The sequence below is a fragment of the Neolamprologus multifasciatus genome, chromosome 10 (genome assembly GCF_963576455.1).
Source record: "Neolamprologus multifasciatus chromosome 10, fNeoMul1.2, whole genome shotgun sequence".
NCBI classification, from domain to species: domain Eukaryota; kingdom Metazoa; phylum Chordata; class Actinopteri; order Cichliformes; family Cichlidae; genus Neolamprologus; species Neolamprologus multifasciatus.
In genome coordinates, this window is record NC_140448.1 from 8,505,491 (window position 1) to 8,516,167 (window position 10,677).

The 10,677-nt window shown below is 40.3% G+C and overlaps 1 protein-coding gene across 12 annotated transcripts in view; it reads right to left on the reverse strand.

The window, feature by feature from the left end:
• msi2b (musashi RNA-binding protein 2b) overlaps nucleotides 1–10,677 on the reverse strand; it is a 261,495-nt gene that overhangs the window by 192,727 nt on the left and 58,091 nt on the right. The gene's annotated exons all lie outside the window — the stretch shown is intronic.

The following is a 10,677-nucleotide window of genomic DNA, read 5'->3' on the forward strand; positions in this document are numbered from 1 at the left end:
GTCCCTTCCGAAAACAAATTACGCAGTGTCAACGCGTAATTGACAACCGTCTCTTTACTTCCTAAATTTTCCTTTACTGGCCGTTACAAATTGTGAAAGATATACATATATATATATATACATATAACAACAGCACAAAATACAAAAACAGGATTTGTTGCAAACAAAGAATATTATATTTACTATATAATAATGTGTTTATTTTATGTTTATATATCAATAAATAACTATAATAAATTTATTTTAAATGTATTAATTTTAGATAAATGAATCCTGTCTTCTGGTCAGGTAGAAAACAGCATGCAAAGATTTGTCAGTTGGACCTTCAGCCTTGAGCTGACACAACAGGAAGGTACATTCATGTGATGACATAATCATGTGTCCAACTCAACGTCAGCTACGGAATTGTGGCTTAGATAGCAGTTCTTCCCTGTAAGAATATTTCAAATGTAACAACTAATGATTTGCAAGTATACTCTACAAAAAATATCGAAATGTCATCATACCTGAATACCTGGCCCAGAACACCTTTAAAAAACCTAATTAAATTCACATAACCAATCTAATCTCTAAACAATACCCAGTTCTTTCTCTTAACTCTGATGATTGCTTTTAGCTTATACTCCAAATTTGTCGTTGGTTGGCATCAGTCACCGCCCACTCTTCTTCAACACACACAAACACACGACGCATGCACACCATTCTCCAAGCCAGTTCGCAGGCAGGTCGCTGAGATCACACATCCAGCTATGATTACAAGGTGTAAGCCTTTATCATGGCCCTAACCTCTCACATATACAGGCTCGCAAACAGCTGTAAACACAGAGCCCCAGACAGGGAGGAAACAGACAGGGGATTTCGATGTCATTTCTCATACCTAAAAATAATGGGACAGATAGAAAAAAGCCATCGCACTTTGTTGTATAAGCCACAATTGTTATCATTCTAGCAAGACAGCAAGATATAATTACTGGCATTCAGATCCTGACTGTGGCCTCGTTCATAAGCAACCAGAAAGCACCAGAGAGCATCTGTCAATGCGATGTAGTATGATCAAAGGCCTAGACGTTGTGCAGGCACGATGCACGCGCGCGCACACACGCACGCACGCACGCACACACACACACACACACACACACACACAAACGCAAACACACACACACAGAAACATACACACGCAGGGGAAACATGGCCAGTCCAGGTAAACACTGCCTCTGTTCATTTGCATCACTAGAGCTGACTCACAAAGAGAAAACACAGCCAATAAACAACAAACAACAGCACAATCACTTTTGCTTTAGAGGGCATTCTGCACAGGATAGAAAACAGAAGGAGAGCACCAGATAGTAATGCGGGATTAGAACATCAGCGAGAGAAACAGGGAAAGCCGAGCGATTAGCAGCAGTGCCGTCTTTGTCCCAGCTGTAAGTTCAGGGTGAGGGGGCGCCGCTCGGTCCACTTCCACTCCCCTATACAGCCTCTTAAAAAGTGGCCCAATCTCAGATCTAGTGTGCATAAATAGATCTGTAATTGCTTATTACAATACAATTAGGGCAAAGGAGATGAGAGAAGGAAAGATGCTTAGTGCAAATGTGGAGTGACAGGCCAGAGCGCCCAGGCCCAGGATTACAGTAGCCATTTGCACATGGGCAGAAAATGAGAGCAATAAGAGGGAGACAAAGACAAAGAATGAGAGAGAGAGACAGGAAGAAGGAGTTGGGGGGAGGGGAAGGGCTGTCAAGCACAGGGCAGAAGCTAATGACAACTCTGGCTTCAACTTGCACAGACGTCTTTGAAGCCCGGCTCTGATCAGAGCTGTGATTGCCACCGCTGCAGGGCCACCACTCCTATATTAACCTACACTAACAGCTATTCAGTGAAAGTCACAGGCCCTTTCAAAACCTGACTTCAGCTAGAGCCGGCCATCTGCGGAATGGCCCTGTGAGATGGCCAAGATGTGAGTAAGGGACACGCATGTAAGGGACAATGTTTGCATATGGCCTTGCTATAACAGTGACAGTCAAGCTGAACATGGGGCCGGTTAGAGCTGATTAGCTGCACTTCCCTCCTCAACCCACTACAGTTATGAAGATTGATAGAAGCAGCTTAGAGCTGATTATAGGGCCCTGGAGATGCATGGGCCCATACCCAAACAGCACATTCACACTGCATTCACAATGAGCACAGCATGCGATCGCTAGGCACAGGCCAGGCATTAAGCAAACATTATAGCAATAAGAGGCAAATAAGAGAAATGGACAATGCCAGAAGTGCTCTTAAGAGCTTTTCAGAAATATGAATATTATGCTAATTAGATGCTTGCTTTTGGCCAAATCTGGGACATTTGAGCAAGCACGTTATGGACATTTAACAAATTTCCTAGACTATATATTGCAAACATGACTGGATATCAAAAACTCACTCTGGGGTTATGAGGCACAGCTTGCCTTTCTGGAGCTTTGGAAGTCATTTAACATGAAGAGAGATGGAAAAAATCTCGTTCCAAGATGATCCATTCACACTTTGAAACACAAAAATACTCTAAAACACATACTTTAAAATAGTAGGTCATACGAAACGGGCTCTGTTGTACTGTATGCACTGAACACATTTCAGCACTTTTCTAAATATGGATGCAAATAAGTGTTTCAAATTATCTATACAAAGGTTTAAACCACAAGCTTTAGCTGACCTTGAAGATATATACATTGCGAGAGGTTCAACTGAGTGCAAACATTGAGAAGGTAACACTGATAACAATGCCACTATATATATGTGATTACTGTGTTATTATAGATAGACAGATAATGATGTGAACTTAATGAACTCCTCCTGCTGACCTTTTAAACCCAAACCAGCAGTTGTCAAGCAAGGGATAACTCAGTAACATAATTCGAATCTCCATTCAGGCAGGAGTCAGGAGCCTGCAGTTGCTTTTAACTGTTATTTACACTACGGTGCCTCCAAATCTACTCTGGGTCTCTGCTGCCCCCTCCCTGTCCCTGAACATGCACCAGTATGAGGGACCTCAAACTTTACAGTTTTGCCTTCTACTGCGTGATTACAACAAGCCAAGTCAAGTGTTTTTTGTTTCACTTGTATAGTTTAGCCTCACACACACACAGGAAGAAAGTAAAAAATTTGAGAGAAACCTCAGAAAGGGAAACTACTGGATTATATGCTCTCTCTCGCTCTCGCTCGCGGATGTTGGTGCTTCAGCCTAGCTGTTGTGGATCCGAGTCTTCATCCTGCAGGAGAATCAGTTACTGAGCTACTCTCTCATTCCTGTGTGTTCATGTTGTCCTTTTTTCCCTATCCCTTTTGTGTGTTTCTTTCCTTCTACTGTGGGTGTGAATGGCGGGCTTATGTTTTGCCTTTTGGTCATTTGTTTTGTTTGTCTTCTTGCCATGCTTTATCCTGGAGAGAAAGTGATGTAGCTTAGCTCCTGTGTGTTTTTCTAGATAACTAGAAGTGATCATCCAAGATCATATTCTTCATATAGGTTTTTTTCATTCTTATCCCAAATATGATAAGACCACGAGTGTAATATGTTGCTTTCTGTTCATGTGGACTGTGTGTACCTCAAGCAACTTATGGAAAGATGTATCATTCAGAGGTTTATTTGGCTTTGTGAGGGTCTTAGAACAGAGAATGTCACATGTGATGAAGACTGCATAGCCCCTCGAGGCATATTTGTGATTGTGCCCCTTTTGCTGGTCCTTTTCAAAAAAAATGTCAGCACCATGCAAAGTTTACATCGTGAAGATATGAATGCGAAATGAACTATCATGTTCATAAAGCAACATTCGCCTTTGAACCAGAGGCTACAGACAAGACAGCGAGTGGCTGTGGTTGTGCATCAGAACCAAAACGTGTTTTTCCTATAGTAAATCATCTCCCCCACTTCAGCTGCTTTGAGTGGCACCCTTTTCAGAAGGTTGATTTTCTCTTGTGTGAACCTGACATTGATACCAAATGTTAATTTTTAAAACAAGCCCCCCGCCCCCCTCTCCCCCCTAGTCATGACAGTAAGCACTAGAGGGGAAAACAAATGGGATTTTAACTTCCAATTACAATAATGTGTTTTATGTGGGGGGGTTTTGGTAACAGGCCCTCTGCGCACCTTACCTCCTCACCCACAACAACAACCCACCCAGCCCCCTGGCTCTCTCCATCTCTCTCATACACACATGGTGGGAAAACAATGTAGCTAATCATTGTGGAACCTCCATCTCTTGAAATGTGGCCATGAGAGTGATACGATAGCAGAAGCAGGGAGAGACGAAGAGGAGGAGGAGGAGAAGGTCGATCATAAATGGAGGAATATGCTCTAAAACTGCAGCTTCTTATATGTCACATCAACTCAACTCAGAACAGTACTCAGTTTAGTTTGATTCGAGAATTTTTTTTTCACAGAAGCTAAATATATTTCACAGGTTTCTTGTGTTCAACTAGATAGACACTGCAAGTACAGAGGTCACAACCACTGTAAAAGAGAAGACATTGCATATTTGTGTTGCATATTTTGTTACAAAGAAGTAATCCAGGGAAAAACTGACAATTCTCACTGAGCAGTCTATCCATGAACACCAGACTTGTCCTGAATGCAGGCTTATTTGAAGGTAATGCAATTAATATTCAAGCTGAAAAGATTAGCTATCTAGTACTCAGTAAAAATTAAATCAGTGACTGTATGGATTAGTGATTACTCATTTGTGTCACTTTTGTCCACTGGTTCTCACGTCTCACGTTTAAGTGCTCTTTCTGCTTTTCTCTGTTTTATATCCTAATAAACTGATTGATTGACTTTGTTTTTTGGGGGGGCAGAACAAGCAATCAGTCACCTCTGCCTCTAATTATGAGGGGGCATTTTTTTCCTATCATTTTACAGACAAAAGGAGAAATCATTAATTAAAAATAAAAGTGGCAGATTAATCAATGGTGAAAATAAATGTTTAACCGCAGTTTTAATTAAATATATAATCATGGAAACGGTTTAAGCGGTCTTTTATTTACACTGGCAATAACAGCACCACATAAATATGAATTCAGCCGCGTACTAGAAAAACTGACAGCAAGTTTGTTTAATCATGTAAGTACCGCAAATGCAGCATCATAGAGACACAATCCAGTGTGTTACAAAGTTAATCATGAGGGTCATTGCAGTTGCACAAAAAACAACTGTAAGTGTGCATCATTTGGCCTCAGTACCAAGGTCATCGGGCAGTCAGTGTCTTCAGAAATATGAATTCAACTTGCTGTTGGCAGTATCTTGGCTGTTAGACATTTAAGCCTTTTGCTGTTCACCTCCAGGACAAGAATGTCAGTTTTCCCATGAGAGGAAGCCAGTAAGGACTCTCTTCCCTATTAAAAAGTCAGCACACCATGCAGTGTTCAGCTCTCTGTGTCATTCGAAATGCTGTGAGCTGCTGCTGCTGCTGCTGAGGTGACTTTAGTCTGTCACACTTTATGGAAGACTAGATTTGTGCATTATGTCACTTTTATTAGGTATTTGTTTATATCAAACTATGTAATATGAGCATGATTTACTTTAAAACAAATATCAACATAATTCACACTTAAACAATCTCAAGGTCTAAATTCACAAGAGCTAAAAACAATCATGAAGTGCATTTGCAATAAAGTAATGCTGTATTCATTTATTATTACATAAATACAGTAAATAGAGTGACAACAAATTAACATAAATTAATGATTTAGTGGGCATGCACAGGTGATCTATCTAAAGGGTCTGATTAATAGACTTAATAGACTAATACTGGGCTTAAACATCTTTTTCACACACTAACAGAGAATTGCTAAATCTAAACAGATCTAAGCATCAAAGTCAATATAGATATTTGATTTAAATCTGTAAATAATGCTAATTATGCCTGAACATGTATAGAATATACTTCAACTCAAACACAAAGAGTTATGTATAAACAACCTATTTTTTTCTATAAATAATAACAGCACATTTTTATAAAGAAACAATTAATCATTCATGGAATCATCAATTCATCAAGAATGATCAATGTTTTGACAAGCCCTCTAATGGGCACCCAGCATTAAAAAAATGAACAACAACAAGTAATACTTAATAAGAATGTTGCAACTGAGGCCATAAGATTATCTGGAATGTGTTAATGTGTTAAGCCAGACTTCGAGGGAAATAAATTAATACCCCCATCCCCCCTTTGGGGGAGTTTTTGTTTATTTTTGTTTCATTGCTTTGCAACCAGGATTCATCCCCTGCTGACCATTACAAGAAAGGCACTTATACATTTTGTAGCACTTGAATATGGTCTTCTTTGGTCTTCTGGAAGCTAAAGCTTTATATAAAGACATAGCCATCTTTGCGTGCAGTCTATGTCCCTAATCCGAGTTTACCAATTCATTTTTTAATGTGATAATTAGAAAAACTATATACTCTGAGTATTTTTGCCCTGAGAAAAGAAGGATATTTCTTCTTGAACAATGCAAACTGGCACTGGTACCATTGCACAACTAAGCAAAATAAGAAGTCCATCTCTGGAGTCTCTGGCAGCTTTTTAAAAGTCTGCCCATAAAACAGGAGTCTTAGCAGTTCACTTGAAGAGAAGACTTCATGATGTTGGATACATAGAAATATCCATATATGAGACTAACCAATAAAAAGATGGACAAAAGATCACAGACACTGGACCAGGGATTGTTGTGGACACACAAAACTAACTTTGAGGTGTCCGAGTTCAAAAGAAGAATAAACGAAAAGATGCAGTGGCTTAGATAGATTGTTGCCATCTATCAAGCATAGTGGGTGAAAAGTGATGAATTAGTAGTGGAAAAGCTGTGTGCATGATAAAAGGAAAATTTTCATTTCATCAACGAGTAACAAGACTCAAAATTGGTATTCTGCCTACAACAGAGCAACCACCGCAGTTACGGCATCTCGCAGTTATGGCTTATGGTAAGAACTACCCATCAAACCACTCTAACTTGTGAAAGGAGCATCATAAAGCAACACACACACACACACGCACACAAATACAGATACTGTATCTCTTTGTTGGGGTCTGTCAATGCATTTTGACACAGGGTTTTAGGCACCCCAGACAATGGCTGTGGTCCACTTAATTGATGTAATTAATGTTCATCATGGTGAGTGTTTGCTCAACGACTTCTAAACCCCTAGCCTCTCGGCTCCTCTCAGGAAGGGAATTGGGTGAGCATGAAGCACTTCAGTTTTTTTGTCATGCTTCACAGGAACCCAGAAATGAGTGGAATAATTCCCAGCTCTTAAGCATGCTCAGAAGAGCTCAGTAGCACAGCTCAACCAACTCATTCTCCATGGCGTGGATATAGCTCCTAGGCAATCCTGACCAGCCAGCACCAAGTTACGTAGACGCACATCCACTGAGCCCACAAAACACAATCATTTAGTAGCAGGTGATGCATGGCAGAGCAAGCACAATGATCCCGACTATGTGTCCTGTAAAAGGCTACTTTTTACATGGTTTTGCACTGTGCCTGTCTCTGAGTACTGATGCTGCAATCCTTTGTACTGTCCTTGATGCTGCTAGTGAGCGCTGATAGGAGGTGACTGGAGCAAAGCAGAAGAGATATAAAAAAGCTGGGAGGAAGAGAAGGGAATAAAATCTTTGTGTGGTGGAAGATATTTTGTTCTATCATCTCTGGAATTATATAAACTGCTTGTGGCTAGTGGAGGCCTCAGCTGCGGTGAAAATGGGCCCCAACTGCCTCACTCCCTAACAATCTACTTCACATTTCCAAATCTTCCATCTCTGCCCCTAAGCACTGGCAGAAGCAAACAAAAACCTCCTGCTCTCCACTCTTTGTCTGTATTTCATTTCCTCTGAGGAAGAGGACTCTCTTAAAATATTCAGCCACTTTAAAATGGCACGTCACACTGACCAGGCTATTTTCTTTGATGAGCTCTAGTCCTAATCCTTCAATGGCAGCCTACAGAATAGTTATTGGTTGAAGAATCTGTGGAGAAAAGAGTTCCAAGCAGCTCTTCCACACCAGTCGTATAAACTGTGCTGTGTGACACTGGTCAAATGGATTTCTCCATGCAGTCCACACACACGCACTTCAGAAATACTGCTGGGCCACAATCTCAGCCCCAAGCCTCAGCTCAGCCCACCTGCCCCGCCTACAGAGTAATTCACTCTCCAGCTAAACCTAGGTAGCCTGGCCTGACCCCCACAGTTCTGGCTGCAGGTTGCTGCTGACCTCCAGCAAGGTGCCAATGAAACATGTCCATTGAGTGGTGAGCAGAACAAACTACCTCAGCTGACTCCTACTGACAGCTCAGTATTTTAAAGACCAGAAACGGATCAACACAGGTTCACAGTTGCACAGCCGGGCCACCTAGCCTCTGGCCTGAACTTTGCACTGTGGCAAAGGTGTCCACTGTGAGGGTAAGTGGGGTTAATTCTGATACTTCAAGGGTTTTGAGCGTGTTAAAATACTGATCATTTCTGATGGACTGGATGCTGAATAACAGAGGGGATTTTTTTTTTTTTGCATTAACAATATTTTAGCTGGAGTACACTTGTGAGAAAAAGATAAAACCTGATCTCTGGTTGTCTGTTGAATTAAAGTCCAGTATACCCCAACTCATGCTGTCACTCTCCACCTTATATAGCTTTATTCACTTGTTTGTGCTTTTACAGGACCTGGCACTCTATTGGTGTTCAGAGTAAGAATAAAAAACTAATTAGCTATAAAACAAGCATATAGGCATTAGAGTAGTAATAAGCATAACCCAAACATCAACATAATTCAATGTGGTATACAAACAAAACTGCAATAGCTTCTTGTCTTGAATACAAAGGTGCATAAGTTCACTTTTTACAGCTGGCAGGTATATTACTAGGGACAAGTACTTGTGCCAGCACTGCAGAGATATCCAGAAGGCGTTTTCTGGTGTTGGTGCGCTGTGGCAAAATGCCATTTGGAAGTTGACAGTTAGGTTCAAGCACTTAACATTACTTGATTAGGTTAAGAAAAAGGGGGTTAAAATCTGCCCTTGCCAACATTAACCCTGCATATTAAAAAATGCCGCTTTCTCGCTGCATAAAAATGTGAGGATAAGATGTCTTTTATAAGCATTCCTCCGTAGTATGAGTTCTCACGACACCAATACTCAGGGTACAAAAAAAACAACAACAACAAAAAAACCACCACTGTATTTGATACCACAGCAATGAGAATGAAATGTGGAGACAAAAAGTGAAGAATGGCCGGGGAAGTTGTTTTAAAGTGGGTTCTCGTGTTGTGAGTACATTTTGTGTGCACATACACATTTTATGAAAAAGACTAGGTGAAACAAAGAGCAGAGGATAACAGAGAAACTAGTTTATCCATTAATGAGTGGAGACTCTCACACTAAGCTGAAATGACACAAGTAGTCGATAGGGTTGCAATGGGAGGTTTTCGGATGGCTGTAATCTGTGTGTGTCCATATGGGAGTGCTCTTTGCTTTTCTCAAAATACATTAGTCGGATCTACTTGACTTTGTGAGAACCCACATAAGTGTAGCGTATGGATGCACTGATATTTGGATCGGATACTGGTCAAATCCTGACTGAAAAAGCTGGACCAGATATTCAGTGGCTAAACCGTTCAATTCAGTTACCTGTTGTTTCAGATTTCACTGTGGCTCCACCAGCAGCTTTTATGTATGTTTGCAATACTTATTAATTTAACTGCAGATTTCAGTTAAATCTGTTGACTCTTTCAGTTGAAAGAATTCAAACAGCTGAAGAGCTCAGAGGACAATGCTTTCGCTCTCATTGTCATTACGTTTGGTGTGGCCTCTGTTGAATGCTTTTGGAAGCAGCAAAATTAAGTGTGCAAAGAAAGACAGAAGCAAAGGAGAAACTACTGTGACTGTAAATGGCAGGTTGATGACTTGACTTGAAATGACACCAGTGCAAATTAATCTGCAGGAAAAAAAATACTTTAATTTTATTTGTTTTTGCCTTATTGCCATTTATTGTTGTACTAATAAATGCCAATTCAAAAGTGTATGCTCTCTGATGTATTCATTTACTACATTTTATTTTATGAAGTTAGAAAAATCAGTGTTTAAGTTGAACCTGACGTTGCCTGAAACAAAAAAAGAATGATTTCCAGTCTCTTCCTCAAAGTGAGGACTGCATGTTATTAATTTAATCCTGGTATTGGATCATTACTCGGTATCATAAGCCGAGCTGGATCAGACCGGAACTGGAAAAAGTTCGAGTGATGCATCTCTAGAGCAATTTCAGCTTTGAAATCCTTTCAAGGATACTTGAAAGGATAAGCCATTTTCATATATTAGCTTGAAGTTGTTTTCTGTTATGCCTCCACACACACACATATATATATATATGCCTATATATGTGTGTATGCTATTAAGATCAAATGCAGACACGTCAAATGTCACTAAAAGGAAACACTCAAAGTCTGGGAAAGACCACAGTGAAATTTGGGCCGAGTTATAAAAAGAACACCCCAGAAAGAGACACTGCATTTATAAGCTGAATTTTACAAGATAAACAAGCTCAGGCTATGAATATTACAAAAAAGAAGGAAAAGAGCATTTTGGTCCTTGCACCAACAAGACAAATTTTCTCCTCTTGAGTGTTTCGGTTGTTAAAATGATAGCAGGTGCGGCGCATTCCC